The sequence below is a fragment of the Engystomops pustulosus genome, chromosome 1 (assembly GCF_040894005.1).
Source record: "Engystomops pustulosus chromosome 1, aEngPut4.maternal, whole genome shotgun sequence".
In the NCBI taxonomy this organism is placed as follows: domain Eukaryota; kingdom Metazoa; phylum Chordata; class Amphibia; order Anura; family Leptodactylidae; genus Engystomops; species Engystomops pustulosus.
In genome coordinates, this window is record NC_092411.1 from 192360022 (window position 1) to 192377735 (window position 17714).

At 34.7% G+C, this 17714-nt stretch overlaps 3 non-coding genes across 3 annotated transcripts; all 3 read left to right on the top strand.

The window, feature by feature from the left end:
• Positions 1-3217: 3217 nt before the first annotated feature.
• On the top strand, positions 3218-3290 carry TRNAK-UUU (transfer RNA lysine (anticodon UUU)). The gene has a single exon. It is a non-coding gene; the product is annotated as a tRNA-Lys (tRNA).
• A 4037-nt stretch (positions 3291-7327) lies between these two features.
• On the top strand, positions 7328-7400 carry TRNAK-UUU (transfer RNA lysine (anticodon UUU)). The gene has a single exon. It is a non-coding gene; the product is annotated as a tRNA-Lys (tRNA).
• Positions 7401-15033: 7633 nt separating this feature from the next.
• On the top strand, positions 15034-15106 carry TRNAK-UUU (transfer RNA lysine (anticodon UUU)). The gene has a single exon. It is a non-coding gene; the product is annotated as a tRNA-Lys (tRNA).
• The last annotated feature ends 2608 nt before the right edge of the window (positions 15107-17714 follow it).

Consider the following 17714-nt stretch of genomic DNA (forward strand, 5'->3'; position numbering starts at 1 on the left):
ACTTCAACAGTAATACTCCAAAGTATTTATGAAATCAAGAACTTTTCATTTTGCCGTTAATGGACTATGAGGACCTTATATTCTCCTTCATTTAACCTCAGTATTTTTTTCTATCTCAGTGAGAGCTTTTTCAGAGCCTGGATAGCTCAGTCGGTAGAGCATCAGACTTTTAATCTGAGGGTCCAGGGTTCAAGTCCCTGTTCAGGCGGCAGTCCTTTTACAAGAAACAGTTTCTTAGTTTCCTCTTAAATTGACAAGTCAATAAAGGAAGCAGTAGACAGCTTGAAGTATGACATTATACTTTCAAATATGTACCTTGATGCCATCAAATTCTATTTACGTCCTTTGGAAAGTTTGGCTACTGTATGTTAAAGATCTAGGGACATTGTAAACTCACTGAGAATAGATACATTTATATCTTTGATGTTTCTTTAAAACCATATTTACAGTGTGGAAGTTTAGCATATATTTCTTAATTGAGTGATTATGTCCATTTGCATGAAGATCTCTAACAACTTCAACAGTAATACTCCAAAGTATTTATGAAATCAAGAACTTTTCATTTTGCCGTTAATGGACTATGAGGACCTTATATTCTCCTTCATTTAACCTCAGTATTTTTTTCTATCTCAGTGAGAGCTTTTTCAGAGCCTGGATAGCTCAGTCGGTAGAGCATCAGACTTTTAATCTGAGGGTCCAGGGTTCAAGTCCCTGTTCAGGCGGCAGTCATTTTACAAGAAACAGTTTCTTAGTTTCCTCTTAAATTGACATGTTAATAAAGGAAGCAGTAGACAGCTTTAAGTATGACATTATACTTTCAAATATGTACCTTGATGCCATCAAATTCTATTTACGTCCTTTGGAAAGTTTGGCTACTGTATGTTAAAGATCTAGGGACATTGTAAACTCACTGAGAATAGATACATTTATATCTTTGATGTTTCTTTAAAACCATATTTACAGTGTGGAAGTTTAGCATATATTTCTTGATTGAGTGATTATGTCCATTTGCATGAAGATCTCTAACAACTTCAACAGTAATACTCCAAAGTATTTATGAAATCAAGAACTTTTCATTTTGCCGTTAATGGACTATGAGGACCTTATATTCTCCTTCATTTAACCTCAGTATTTTTTTCTATCTCAGTGAGAGCTGTTTCAGAGCCTGGATAGCTCAGTCGGTAGAGCATCAGACTTTTAATCTGAGGGTCCAGGGTTCAAGTCCCTGTTCAGGCGGCAGTCCTTTTACAAGAAACAGTTTCTTAGTTTCCTCTTAAATTGACATGTTAATAAAGGAAGCAGTAGACAGCTTTAAGTATGACATTATACTTTCAAATATGTATCTTGATGCCATCAAATTCTATTTACGTCCTTTGGAAAGTTTGGCTACTATATGTTAAAGATCTAGGGACATTGTAAACTCACTGAGAATAGATACATTTATATCTTTGATGTTTCTTTAAAACCATATTTACAGTGTGGAAGTTTAGCATATATTTCTTGATTGAGTGATTATGTCCATTTGCATGAAGATCTCTAACAACTTCAACAGTAATACTCCAAAGTATTTATGAAATCAAGAACTTTTCATTTTGCCGTTAATGGACTATGAGGACCTTATATTATCCTTCATTTAACCTCAGTATTTTTTTCTATCTCAGTGAGAGCTGCTTCAGAGCCTGGATAGCTCAGTCGGTAGAGCATCAGACTTTTAATCTGAGGTCCAGGGTTCAAGTCCCTGTTCAGGCGGCAGTCCTTTTACAAGAAACAGTTTCTTAGTTTCCTCTTAAATTGACATGTAAATAAAGGAAGCAGTAGACAGCTTTAAGTATGACATTATACTTTCAAATATGTACCTTGATGCCATCAAATTCTATTTACGTCCTTTGGAAAGTTTGGCTACTGTATGTTAAAGATCTAGGGACATTGTAAACTCACTGAGAATAGATACATTTATATCTTTGATGTTTCTTTAAAACCATATTTACAGTGTGGAAGTTTAGCATATATTTCTTGATTGAGTGATTATGTCCATTTGCATGAAGATCTCTAACAACTTCAACAGTAATACTCCAAAGTATTTATGAAATCAAGAACTTTTCATTTTGCCGTTAATGGACTATGAGGACCTTATATTCTCCTTCATTTAACCTCAGTATTTTTTTCTATCTCAGTGAGAGCTGTTTCAGAGCCTGGATAGCTCAGTCGGTAGAGCATCAGACTTTTAATCTGAGGGTCCAGGGTTCAAGTCCCTGTTCAGGCGGCAGTCCTTTTACAAGAAACAGTTTCTTAGTTTCCTCTTAAATTGACATGTTAATAAAGGAAGCAGTAGACAGCTTTAAGTATGACATTATACTTTCAAATATGTATCTTGATGCCATCAAATTCTATTTACGTCCTTTGGAAAGTTTGGCTACTATATGTTAAAGATCTAGGAACATTGTAAACTCACTGAGAATAGATACATTTATATCTTTGATGTTTCTTTAAAACCATATTTACAGTGTGGAAGTTTAGCATATATTTCTTGATTGAGTGATTATGTCCATTTGCATGAAGATCTCTAACAACTTCAACAGTAATACTCCAAAGTATTTATGAAATCAAGAACTTTTCATTTTGCCGTTAATGGACTATGAGGACCTTATATTATCCTTCATTTAACCTCAGTATTTTTTTCTATCTCAGTGAGAGCTGCTTCAGAGCCTGGATAGCTCAGTCGGTAGAGCATCAGACTTTTAATCTGAGGTCCAGGGTTCAAGTCCCTGTTCAGGCGGCAGTCCTTTTACAAGAAACAGTTTCTTAGTTTCCTCTTAAATTGACAAGTCAATAAAGGAAGCAGTAGACAGCTTGAAGTATGACATTATACTTTCAAATATGTACCTTGATGCCATCAAATTCTATTTACGTCCTTTGGAAAGTTTGGCTACTGTATGTTAAAGATCTAGGGACATTGTAAACTCACTGAGAATAGATACATTTATATCTTTGATGTTTCTTTAAAACCATATTTACAGTGTGGAAGTTTAGCATATATTTCTTAATTGAGTGATTATGTCCATTTGCATGAAGATCTCTAACAACTTCAACAGTAATACTCCAAAGTATTTATGAAATCAAGAACTTTTCATTTTGCCGTTAATGGACTATGAGGACCTTATATTCTCCTTCATTTAACCTCAGTATTTTTTTCTATCTCAGTGAGAGCTTTTTCAGAGCCTGGATAGCTCAGTCGGTAGAGCATCAGACTTTTAATCTGAGGGTCCAGGGTTCAAGTCCCTGTTCAGGCAGCAGTCCTTTTACAAGAAACAGTTTCTTAGTTTCCTCTTAAATTGACATGTTAATAAAGGAAGCAGTAGAAAGCTTTAAGTATGACATTATACTTTCAAATATGTACCTTGATGCCATCAAATTCTATTTACGTCCTTTGGAAAGTTTGGCTACTGTATGTTAAAGATCTAGGGACATTGTAAACTCACTGAGAATAGATACATTTATATCTTTGATGTTTCTTTAAAACCATATTTACAGTGTGGAAGTTTCGCATATATTTCTTGATTGAGTGATTATGTCCATTTGCATGAAGATCTCTAACAACTTCAACAGTAATACTCCAAAGTATTTATGAAATCAAGAACTTTTCATTTTGCCGTTAATGGACTATGAGGACCTTATATTATCCTTCATTTAACCTCAGTATTTTTTTCTATCTCAGTGAGAGCTGTTTCAGAGCCTGGATAGCTCAGTCGGTAGAGCATCAGACTTTTAATCTGAGGGTCCAGGGTTCAAGTCCCTGTTCAGGCGGCAGTCCTTTTACAAGAAACAGTTTCTTAGTTTCCTCTTAAATTGACAAGTCAATAAAGGAAGCAGTAGACAGCTTTAAGTATGACATTATACTTTCAAATATGTACCTTGATGCCATCAAATTCTATTTACGTCCTCTGGAAAGTTTGGCTACTGTATGTTAAAGATCTAGGGACATTGTAAACTCACTGAGAATAGATACATTTATATCTTTGATGTTTCTTTAAAACCATATTTACAGTGTGGAAGTTTAGAATATATTTCTTGATTGAGTGATTATGTCCATTTGCATGAAGATCTCTAACAACTTCAACAGTAATACTCCAAAGTATTTATGAAATCAAGAACTTTTCATTTTGCCGTTAATGGACTATGAGGACCTTATATTCTCCTTCATTTAACCTCAGTATTTTTTTCTATCTCACTGAGAGCTGTTTCAGAGCCTGGATAGCTCAGTCGGTAGAGCATCAGACTTTTAATCTGAGGGTCCAGGGTTCAAGTCCCTGTTCAGGCGGCAGTCCTTTTACAAGAAACAGTTTCTTAGTTTCCTCTTAAATTGACATGTTAATAAAGGAAGCAGTAGACAGCCTTAAGTATGACATTATACTTTCAAATATGTATCTTGATGCCATCAAATTCTATTTACGTCCTTTGGAAAGTTTGGCTACTATATGTTAAAGATCTAGGGACATTGTAAACTCACTGAGAATAGATACATTTATATCTTTGATGTTTCTTTAAAACCATATTTACAGTGTGGAAGTTTAGCATATATTTCTTGATTGAGTGATTATGTCCATTTGCATGAAGATCTCTAACAACTTCAACAGTAATACTCCAAAGTATTTATGAAATCAAGAACTTTTCATTTTGCCGTTAATGGACTATGAGGACCTTATATTATCCTTCATTTAACCTCAGTATTTTTTTCTATCTCAGTGAGAGCTGCTTCAGAGCCTGGATAGCTCAGTCGGTAGAGCATCAGACTTTTAATCTGAGGTCCAGGGTTCAAGTCCCTGTTCAGGCGGCAGTCCTTTTACAAGAAACAGTTTCTTAGTTTCCTCTTAAATTGACATGTAAATAAAGGAAGCAGTAGACAGCTTTAAGTATGACATTATACTTTCAAATATGTACCTTGATGCCATCAAATTCTATTTACGTCCTTTGGAAAGTTTGGCTACTGTATGTTAAAGATCTAGGGACATTGTAAACTCACTGAGAATAGATACATTTATATCTTTGATGTTTCTTTAAAACCATATTTACAGTGTGGAAGTTTAGCATATATTTCTTGATTGAGTGATTATGTCCATTTGCATGAAGATCTCTAACAACTTCAACAGTAATACTCCAAAGTATTTATGAAATCAAGAACTTTTCATTTTGCCGTTAATGGACTATGAGGACCTTATATTCTCCTTCATTTAACCTCAGTATTTTTTTCTATCTCAGTGAGAGCTGTTTCAGAGCCTGGATAGCTCAGTCGGTAGAGCATCAGACTTTTAATCTGAGGGTCCAGGGTTCAAGTCCCTGTTCAGGCGGCAGTCCTTTTACAAGAAACAGTTTCTTAGTTTCCTCTTAAATTGACATGTTAATAAAGGAAGCAGTAGACAGCTTTAAGTATGACATTATACTTTCAAATATGTATCTTGATGCCATCAAATTCTATTTACGTCCTTTGGAAAGTTTGGCTACTATATGTTAAAGATCTAGGGACATTGTAAACTCACTGAGAATAGATACATTTATATCTTTGATGTTTCTTTAAAACCATATTTACAGTGTGGAAGTTTAGCATATATTTCTTGATTGAGTGATTATGTCCATTTGCATGAAGATCTCTAACAACTTCAACAGTAATACTCCAAAGTATTTATGAAATCAAGAACTTTTCATTTTGCCGTTAATGGACTATGAGGACCTTATATTCTCCTTCATTTAACCTCAGTATTTTTTTCTATCTCAGTGAGAGCTGTTTCAGAGCCTGGATAGCTCAGTCGGTAGAGCATCAGACTTTTAATCTGAGGGTCCAGGGTTCAAGTCCCTGTTCAGGCGGCAGTCCTTTTACAAGAAACAGTTTCTTAGTTTCCTCTTAAATTGACATGTTAATAAAGGAAGCAGTAGACAGCTTTAAGTATGACATTATACTTTCAAATATGTATCTTGATGCCATCAAATTCTATTTACGTCCTTTGGAAAGTTTGGCTACTATATGTTAAAGATCTAGGGACATTGTAAACTCACTGAGAATAGATACATTTATATCTTTGATGTTTCTTTAAAACCATATTTACAGTGTGGAAGTTTAGCATATATTTCTTGATTGAGTGATTATGTCCATTTGCATGAAGATCTCTAACAACTTCAACAGTAATACTCCAAAGTATTTATGAAATCAAGAACTTTTCATTTTGCCGTTAATGGACTATGAGGACCTTATATTATCCTTCATTTAACCTCAGTATTTTTTTCTATCTCAGTGAGAGCTGCTTCAGAGCCTGGATAGCTCAGTCGGTAGAGCATCAGACTTTTAATCTGAGGTCCAGGGTACAAGTCCCTGTTCAGGCGGCAGTCCTTTTACAAGAAACAGTTTCTTAGTTTCCTCTTAAATTGACATGTAAATAAAGGAAGCAGTAGACAGCTTTAAGTATGACATTATACTTTCAAATATGTACCTTGATGCCATCAAATTCTCTTTACGTCCTTTGGAAAGTTTGGCTACTGTATGTTAAAGATCTAGGGACATTGTAAACTCACTGAGAATAGATACATTTATATCTTTGATGTTTCTTTAAAACCATATTTACAGTGTGGAAGTTTAGCATATATTTCTTGATTGAGTGATTATGTCCATTTGCATGAAGATCTCTAACAACTTCAACAGTAATACTCCAAAGTATTTATGAAATCAAGAACTTTTCATTTTGCCGTTAATGGACTATGAGGACCTTAAATTCTCCTTCATTTAACCTCAGTATTTTTTTCTATCTCAGTGGGAGCTTTTTCAGAGCCTGGATAGCTCAGTCGGTAGAGCATCAGACTTTTAATCTGAGGGTCCAGGGTTCAAGTCCCTGTTCAGGCGGCAGTCCTTTTACAAGAAACAGTTTCTTAGTTTCCTCTTAAATTGACAAGTCAATAAAGGAAGCAGTAGACAGCTTGAAGTATGACATTATACTTTCAAATATGTACCTTGATGCCATCAAATTCTATTTACGTCCTTTGGAAAGTTTGGCTACTGTATGTTAAAGATCTAGGGACATTGTAAACTCACTGAGAATAGATACATTTATATCTTTGATGTTTCTTTAAAACCATATTTACAGTGTGGAAGTTTAGCATATATTTCTTAATTGAGTGATTATGTCCATTTGCATGAAGATCTCTAACAACTTCAACAGTAATACTCCAAAGTATTTATGAAATCAAGAACTTTTCATTTTGCCGTTAATGGACTATGAGGACCTTATATTCTCCTTCATTTAACCTCAGTATTTTTTTCTATCTCAGTGAGAGCTTTTTCAGAGCCTGGATAGCTCAGTCGGTAGAGCATCAGACTTTTAATCTGAGGGTCCAGGGTTCAAGTCCCTGTTCAGGCAGCAGTCCATTTACAAGAAACAGTTTCTTAGTTTCCTCTTAAATTGACATGTTAATAAAGGAAGCAGTAGAAAGCTTTAAGTATGACATTATACTTTCAAATATGTACCTTGATGCCATCAAATTCTATTTACGTCCTTTGGAAAGTTTGGCTACTGTATGTTAAAGATCTAGGGACATTGTAAACTCACTGAGAATAGATACATTTATATCTTTGATGTTTCTTTAAAACCATATTTACAGTGTGGAAGTTTAGCATATATTTCTTGATTGAGTAATTATGTCCATTTGCATGAAGATCTCTAACAACTTCAACAGTAATACTCCAAAGTATTTATGAAATCAAGAACTTTTCATTTTGCCGTTAATGGACTATGAGGACCTTATATTCTCCTTCATTTAACCTCAGTATTTTTTTCTATCTCAGTGCGAGCTTTTTCAGAGCCTGGATAGCTCAGTCGGTAGAGCATCAGACTTTTAATCTGAGGGTCCAGGGTTCAAGTCCCTGTTCAGGCGGCAGTCCTTTTACAAGAAACAGTTTCTTAGTTTCCTCTTAAATTGACATGTCAATAAAGGAAGCAGTAGACAGCTTTAAGTATGACATTATACTTTCAAATATGTACCTTGATGCCATCAAATTCTATTTACGTCCTTTGGAAAGTTTGGCTACTGTATGTTAAAGATCTAGGGACATTGTAAACTCACTGAGAATAGATACATTTATATCTTTGATGTTTCTTTAAAACCATATTTACAGTGTGGAAGTTTCGCATATATTTCTTGATTGAGTGATTATGTCCATTTGCATGAAGATCTCTAACAACTTCAACAGTAATACTCCAAAGTATTTATGAAATCAAGAACTTTTCATTTTGCCGTTAATGGACTATGAGGACCTTATATTATCCTTCATTTAACCTCAGTATTTTTTTCTATCTCAGTGAGAGCTTTTTCAGAGCCTGGATAGCTCAGTCGGTAGAGCATCAGACTTTTAATCTGAGGGTCCAGGGTTCAAGTCCCTGTTCAGGCGGCAGTCTTTTTACAAGAAACAGTTTCTTAGTTTCCTCTTAAATTGACATGTAAATAAAGGAAGCAGTAGACAGCTTTAAGTATGACATTATACTTTCAAATATGTACCTTGATGCCATCAAATTCTATTTACGTCCTTTGGAAAGTTTGGCTACTGTATGTTAAAGATCTAGGGACATTGTAAACTCACTGAGAATAGATACATTTATATCTTTGATGTTTCTTTAAAACCATATTTACAGTGTGGAAGTTTCGCATATATTTCTTGATTGAGTGATTATGTCCATTTGCATGAAGATCTCTAACAACTTCAACAGTAATACTCCAAAGTATTTATGAAATCAAGAACTTTTCATTTTGCCGTTAATGGACTATGAGGACCTTATATTCTCCTTCATTTAACCTCAGTATTTTTTTCTATCTCAGTGAGAGCTTTTTCAGAGCCTGGATAGCTCAGTCGGTAGAGCATCAGACTTTTAATCTGAGGGTCCAGGGTTCAAGTCCCTGTTCAGGCGGCAGTCTTTTTACAAGAAACAGTTTCTTAGTTTCCTCTTAAATTGACATGTAAATAAAGGAAGCAGTAGACAGCTTTAAGTATGACATTATACTTTCAAATATGTACCTTGATGCCATCAAATTCTATTTACGTCCTTTGGAAAGTTTGGCTACTGTATGTTAAAGATCTAGGGACATTGTAAACTCACTGAGAATAGATACATTTATATCTTTGATGTTTCTTTAAAACCATATTTACAGTGTGGAAGTTTAGCATATATTTCTTGATTGAGTGATTATGTCCATTTGCATGAAGATCTCTAACAACTTCAACAGTAATACTCCAAAGTATTTATGAAATCAAGAACTTTTCATTTTGCCGTTAATGGACTATGAGGACCTTATATTCTCCTTCATTTAACCTCAGTATTTTTTTCTATCTCAGTGAGAACTTTTTCAGAGCCTGGATTGCTCAGTCGGTAGAGCATCAGACTTTTAATCTGAGGGTCTAGGGTTCAAGTCCCTGTTCAGGCGGCAGTCTTTTTACAAGAAACAGTTTCTTAGTTTCCTCTTAAATTGACATGTTAATAAAGGAAGCAGTAGACAGCTTTAAGTATGACATTATACTTTCAAATATGTACCTTGATGCCATCAAATTCTATTTACGTCCTTTGGAAAGTTTGGCTACTGTATGTTAAAGATCTAGGGACATTGTAAACTCACTGAGAATAGATACATTTATATCTTTGATGTTTCTTTAAAACCATATTTACAGTGTGGAAGTTTAGCATATATTTCTTGATTGAGTGATTATGTCCATTTGCATGAAGATCTCTAACAACTTCAACAGTAATACTCCAAAGTATTTATGAAATCAAGAACTTTTCATTTTGCCGTTAATGGACTGAGGACCTCATATTCTCCTTCATTTAACCTCAGTATTTTTTTCTATCTCAGTGAGAGCTTTTTCAGAGCCTGGATAGCTCAGTCGGTAGAGCATCAGACTTTTATACTGAGGGTCTAGGGTTCAAGTCCCTGTTCAGGCGGCAGTCTTTTTACAAGAAACAGTTTCTTAGTTTCCTCTTAAATTGACATGTTAATAAAGGAAGCAGTAGACAGCTTTAAGTATGACATTATACTTTCAAATATGTACCTTGATGCCATCAAATTCTATTTACGTCCTTTGGAAAGTTTGGCTACTGTATGTTAAAGATCTAGGGACATTGTAAACTCACTGAGAATAGATACATTTATATCTTTGATGTTTCTTTAAAACCATATTTACAGTGTGGAAGTTTAGCATATATTTCTTGATTGAGTGATTATGTCCATTTGCATGAAGATCTCTAACAACTTCAACAGTAATACTCCAAAGTATTTATGAAATCAAGAACTTTTCATTTTGCCGTTAATGGACTATGAGGAACTTATATTCTCCTTCATTTAACCTCAGTATTTTTTTCTATCTCAGTGAGAGCTTTTTCAGAGCCTGGATAGCTCAGTCGGTAGAGCATCAGACTTTTAATCTGAGGGTCTAGGGTTCAAGTCCCTGTTCAGGCGGCAGTCTTTTTACAAGAAACAGTTTCTTAGTTTCCTCTTAATTTGACATGTTAATAAAGGAAGCAGTAGACAGCTTTAAGTATGACATTATACTTTCAAATATGTACCTTGATGCCATCAAATTCTATTTACGTCCTTTGGAAAGTTTGGCTACTGTATGTTAAAGATCTAGGGACATTGTAAACTCACTGAGAATAGATACATTTATATCTTTGATGTTTCTTTAAAACCATATTTACAGTGTGGAAGTTTAGCATATATTTCTTAATTGAGTGATTATGTCCATTTGCATGAAGATCTCTAACAACTTCAACAGTAATACTCCAAAGTATTTATGAAATCAAGAACTTTTCATTTTGCCGTTAATGGACTATGAGGACCTTATATTCTCCTTCATTTAACCTCAGTATTTTTTTCTATCTCAGTGAGAGCTGTTTCAGAGCCTGGATAGCTCAGTCGGTAGAGCATCAGACTTTTAATCTGAGGGTCCAGGGTTCAAGTCCCTGTTCAGGCGGCAGTCTTTTTACAAGAAACAGTTTCTTAGTTTCCTCTTAAATTGACAAGTCAATAAAGGAAGCAGTAGACAGCTTTAAGTATGACATTATACTTTCAAATATGTACCTTGATGCCATCAAATTCTATTTACGTCCTCTGGAAAGTTTGGCTACTGTATGTTAAAGATCTAGGGACATTGTAAACTCACTGAGAATAGATACATTTATATCTTTGATGTTTCTTTAAAACCATATTTACAGTGTGGAAGTTTAGCATATATTTCTTGATTGAGTGATTATGTCCATTTGCATGAAGATCTCTAACAACTTCAACAGTAATACTCCAAAGTATTTATGAAATCAAGAACTTTTCATTTTGCCGTTAATGGACTATGAGGACCTTATATTCTCCTTCATTTAACCTCAGTATTTTTTTCTATCTCAGTGAGAGCTGTTTCAGAGCCTGGATAGCTCAGTCGGTAGAGCATCAGACTTTTAATCTGAGGGTCCAGGGTTCAAGTCCCTGTTCAGGCGGCAGTCCTTTTACAAGAAACAGTTTCTTAGTTTCCTCTTAAATTGACATGTCAATAAAGGAAGCAGTAGACAGCTTTAAGTATGACATTATACTTTCAAATATGTACCTTGATGCCATCAAATTCTATTTATGTCCTTTGGAAAGTTTGGCTACTGTATGTTAAAGATCTAGGGACATTGTAAACTCACTGAGAATAGATACATTTATATCTTTGATGTTTCTTTAAAACCATATTTACAGTGTGGAAGTTTCGCATATATTTCTTGATTGAGTGATTATGTCCATTTGCATGAAGATCTCTAACAACTTCAACAGTAATACTCCAAAGTATTTATGAAATCAAGAACTTTTCATTTTGCCGTTAATGGACTATGAGGACCTTATATTCTCCTTCATTTAACCTCAGTATTTTTTTCTATCTCAGTGAGAGCGTTTTCAGAGCCTGGATAGCTCAGTCGGTAGAGCATCAGACTTTTAATCTGAGGGTCCAGGGTTCAAGTCCCTGTTCAGGCGGCAGTCCTTTTACAAGAAACAGTTTCTTAGTTTCCTCTTAAATTGACATGTTAATAAAGGAAGCAGTAGACAGCTTTAAGTATGACATTATACTTTCAAATATGTATCTTGATGCCATCAAATTCTATTTACGTCCTTTGGAAAGTTTGGCTACTATATGTTAAAGATCTAGGGACATTGTAAACTCACTGAGAATAGATACATTTATATCTTTGATGTTTCTTTAAAACCATATTTACAGTGTGGAAGTTTATCATATATTTCTTGATTGAGTGATTATGTCCATTTGCATGAAGATCTCTAACAACTTCAACAGTAATACTCCAAAGTATTTATGAAATCAGGAACTTTTCATTTTGCCGTTAATGGACTATGAGGACCTTATATTCTCCTTCATTTAACCTCAGTATTTTTTTCTATCTCAGTGCGAGCTTTTTCAGAGCCTGGATAGCTCAGTCGGTAGAGCATCAGACTTTTAATCTGAGGGTCCAGGGTTCAAGTCCCTGTTCAGGCGGCAGTCCTTTTACAAGAAACAGTTTCTTAGTTTCCTCTTAAATTGACATGTCAATAAAGGAAGCAGTAGACAGCTTTAAGTATGACATTATACTTTCAAATATGTACCTTGATGCCATCAAATTCTATTTACGTCCTTTGGAAAGTTTGGCTACTGTATGTTAAAGATCTAGGGACATTGTAAACTCACTGAGAATAGATACATTTATATCTTTGATGTTTCTTTAAAACCATATTTACAGTGTGGAAGTTTAGCATATATTTCTTGATTGAGTGATTATGTCCATTTGCATGAAGATCTCTAACAACTTCAACAGTAATACTCCAAAGTATTTATGAAATCAAGAACTTTTCATTTTGCCGTTAATGGACTATGAGGACCTTATATTCTCCTTCATTTAACCTCAGTATTTTTTTCTATCTCAGTGAGAGCTGTTTCAGAGCCTGGATAGCTCAGTCGGTAGAGCATCAGACTTTTAATCTGAGGGTCCAGGGTTCAAGTCCCTGTTCAGGCGGCAGTCCTTTTACAAGAAACAGTTTCTTAGTTTCCTCCTAAATTGACAAGTCAATAAAGGAAGCAGTAGACAGCTTGAAGTATGACATTATACTTTCAAATATGTACCTTGATGCCATCAAATTCTATTTACGTCCTTTGGAAAGTTTGGCTACTGTATGTTAAAGATCTAGGGACATTGTAAACTCACTGAGAATAGATACATTTATATCTTTGATGTTTCTTTAAAACCATATTTACAGTGTGGAAGTTTAGCATATATTTCTTGATTGAGTGATTATGTCCATTTGCATGAAGATCTCTAACAACTTCAACAGTAATACTCCAAAGTATTTATGAAATCAAGAACTTTTCATTTTGCCGTTAATGGACTATGAGGACCTTATATTATCCTTCATTTAACCTCAGTATTTTTTTCTATCTCAGTGAGAGCTGCTTCAGAGCCTGGATAGCTCAGTCGGTAGAGCATCAGACTTTTAATCTGAGGTCCAGGGTTCAAGTCCCTGTTCAGGCGGCAGTCCTTTTACAAGAAACAGTTTCTTAGTTTCCTCTTAAATTGACATGTAAATAAAGGAAGCAGTAGACAGCTTTAAGTATGACATTATACTTTCAAATATGTACCTTGATGCCATCAAATTCTATTTACGTCCTTTGGAAAGTTTGGCTACTGTATGTTAAAGATCTAGGGACATTGTAAACTCACTGAGAATAGATACATTTATATCTTTGATGTTTCTTTAAAACCATATTTACAGTGTGGAAGTTTAGCATATATTTCTTGATTGAGTGATTATGTCCATTTGCATGAAGATCTCTAACAACTTCAACAGTAATACTCCAAAGTATTTATGAAATCAAGAACTTTTCATTTTGCCGTTAATGGACTATGAGGACCTTATATTCTCCTTCATTTAACCTCAGTATTTTTTTCTATCTCAGTGAGAGCTGTTTCAGAGCCTGGATAGCTCAGTCGGTAGAGCATCAGACTTTTAATCTGAGGGTCCAGGGTTCAAGTCCCTGTTCAGGCGGCAGTCCTTTTACAAGAAACAGTTTCTTAGTTTCCTCTTAAATTGACATGTTAATAAAGGAAGCAGTAGACAGCTTTAAGTATGACATTATACTTTCAAATATGTATCTTGATGCCATCAAATTCTATTTACGTCCTTTGGAAAGTTTGGCTACTATATGTTAAAGATCTAGGAACATTGTAAACTCACTGAGAATAGATACATTTATATCTTTGATGTTTCTTTAAAACCATATTTACAGTGTGGAAGTTTAGCATATATTTCTTGATTGAGTGATTATGTCCATTTGCATGAAGATCTCTAACAACTTCAACAGTAATACTCCAAAGTATTTATGAAATCAAGAACTTTTCATTTTGCCGTTAATGGACTATGAGGACCTTATATTATCCTTCATTTAACCTCAGTATTTTTTTCTATCTCAGTGAGAGCTGCTTCAGAGCCTGGATAGCTCAGTCGGTAGAGCATCAGACTTTTAATCTGAGGTCCAGGGTTCAAGTCCCTGTTCAGGCGGCAGTCCTTTTACAAGAAACAGTTTCTTAGTTTCCTCTTAAATTGACAAGTCAATAAAGGAAGCAGTAGACAGCTTGAAGTATGACATTATACTTTCAAATATGTACCTTGATGCCATCAAATTCTATTTACGTCCTTTGGAAAGTTTGGCTACTGTATGTTAAAGATCTAGGGACATTGTAAACTCACTGAGAATAGATACATTTATATCTTTGATGTTTCTTTAAAACCATATTTACAGTGTGGAAGTTTAGCATATATTTCTTAATTGAGTGATTATGTCCATTTGCATGAAGATCTCTAACAACTTCAACAGTAATACTCCAAAGTATTTATGAAATCAAGAACTTTTCATTTTGCCGTTAATGGACTATGAGGACCTTATATTCTCCTTCATTTAACCTCAGTATTTTTTTCTATCTCAGTGAGAGCTTTTTCAGAGCCTGGATAGCTCAGTCGGTAGAGCATCAGACTTTTAATCTGAGGGTCCAGGGTTCAAGTCCCTGTTCAGGCAGCAGTCCTTTTACAAGAAACAGTTTCTTAGTTTCCTCTTAAATTGACATGTTAATAAAGGAAGCAGTAGAAAGCTTTAAGTATGACATTATACTTTCAAATATGTACCTTGATGCCATCAAATTCTATTTACGTCCTTTGGAAAGTTTGGCTACTGTATGTTAAAGATCTAGGGACATTGTAAACTCACTGAGAATAGATACATTTATATCTTTGATGTTTCTTTAAAACCATATTTACAGTGTGGAAGTTTCGCATATATTTCTTGATTGAGTGATTATGTCCATTTGCATGAAGATCTCTAACAACTTCAACAGTAATACTCCAAAGTATTTATGAAATCAAGAACTTTTCATTTTGCCGTTAATGGACTATGAGGACCTTATATTATCCTTCATTTAACCTCAGTATTTTTTTCTATCTCAGTGAGAGCTGTTTCAGAGCCTGGATAGCTCAGTCGGTAGAGCATCAGACTTTTAATCTGAGGGTCCAGGGTTCAAGTCCCTGTTCAGGCGGCAGTCCTTTTACAAGAAACAGTTTCTTAGTTTCCTCTTAAATTGACAAGTCAATAAAGGAAGCAGTAGACAGCTTTAAGTATGACATTATACTTTCAAATATGTACCTTGATGCCATCAAATTCTATTTACGTCCTCTGGAAAGTTTGGCTACTGTATGTTAAAGATCTAGGGACATTGTAAACTCACTGAGAATAGATACATTTATATCTTTGATGTTTCTTTAAAACCATATTTACAGTGTGGAAGTTTAGAATATATTTCTTGATTGAGTGATTATGTCCATTTGCATGAAGATCTCTAACAACTTCAACAGTAATACTCCAAAGTATTTATGAAATCAAGAACTTTTCATTTTGCCGTTAATGGACTATGAGGACCTTATATTCTCCTTCATTTAACCTCAGTATTTTTTTCTATCTCACTGAGAGCTGTTTCAGAGCCTGGATAGCTCAGTCGGTAGAGCATCAGACTTTTAATCTGAGGGTCCAGGGTTCAAGTCCCTGTTCAGGCGGCAGTCCTTTTACAAGAAACAGTTTCTTAGTTTCCTCTTAAATTGACATGTTAATAAAGGAAGCAGTAGACAGCCTTAAGTATGACATTATACTTTCAAATATGTATCTTGATGCCATCAAATTCTATTTACGTCCTTTGGAAAGTTTGGCTACTATATGTTAAAGATCTAGGGACATTGTAAACTCACTGAGAATAGATACATTTATATCTTTGATGTTTCTTTAAAACCATATTTACAGTGTGGAAGTTTAGCATATATTTCTTGATTGAGTGATTATGTCCATTTGCATGAAGATCTCTAACAACTTCAACAGTAATACTCCAAAGTATTTATGAAATCAAGAACTTTTCATTTTGCCGTTAATGGACTATGAGGACCTTATATTATCCTTCATTTAACCTCAGTATTTTTTTCTATCTCAGTGAGAGCTGCTTCAGAGCCTGGATAGCTCAGTCGGTAGAGCATCAGACTTTTAATCTGAGGTCCAGGGTTCAAGTCCCTGTTCAGGCGGCAGTCCTTTTACAAGAAACAGTTTCTTAGTTTCCTCTTAAATTGACATGTAAATAAAGGAAGCAGTAGACAGCTTTAAGTATGACATTATACTTTCAAATATGTACCTTGATGCCATCAAATTCTATTTACGTCCTTTGGAAAGTTTGGCTACTGTATGTTAAAGATCTAGGGACATTGTAAACTCACTGAGAATAGATACATTTATATCTTTGATGTTTCTTTAAAACCATATTTACAGTGTGGAAGTTTAGCATATATTTCTTGATTGAGTGATTATGTCCATTTGCATGAAGATCTCTAACAACTTCAACAGTAATACTCCAAAGTATTTATGAAATCAAGAACTTTTCATTTTGCCGTTAATGGACTATGAGGACCTTATATTCTCCTTCATTTAACCTCAGTATTTTTTTCTATCTCAGTGAGAGCTGTTTCAGAGCCTGGATAGCTCAGTCGGTAGAGCATCAGACTTTTAATCTGAGGGTCCAGGGTTCAAGTCCCTGTTCAGGCGGCAGTCCTTTTACAAGAAACAGTTTCTTAGTTTCCTCTTAAATTGACATGTTAATAAAGGAAGCAGTAGACAGCTTTAAGTATGACATTATACTTTCAAATATGTATCTTGATGCCATCAAATTCTATTTACGTCCTTTGGAAAGTTTGGCTACTATATGTTAAAGATCTAGGGACATTGTAAACTCACTGAGAATAGATACATTTATATCTTTGATGTTTCTTTAAAACCATATTTACAGTGTGGAAGTTTAGCATATATTTCTTGATTGAGTGATTATGTCCATTTGCATGAAGATCTCTAACAACTTCAACAGTAATACTCCAAAGTATTTATGAAATCAAGAACTTTTCATTTTGCCGTTAATGGACTATGAGGACCTTATATTATCCTTCATTTAACCTCAGTATTTTTTTCTATCTCAGTGAGAGCTGCTTCAGAGCCTGGATAGCTCAGTCGGTAGAGCATCAGACTTTTAATCTGAGGTCCAGGGTACAAGTCCCTGTTCAGGCGGCAGTCCTTTTACAAGAAACAGTTTCTTAGTTTCCTCTTA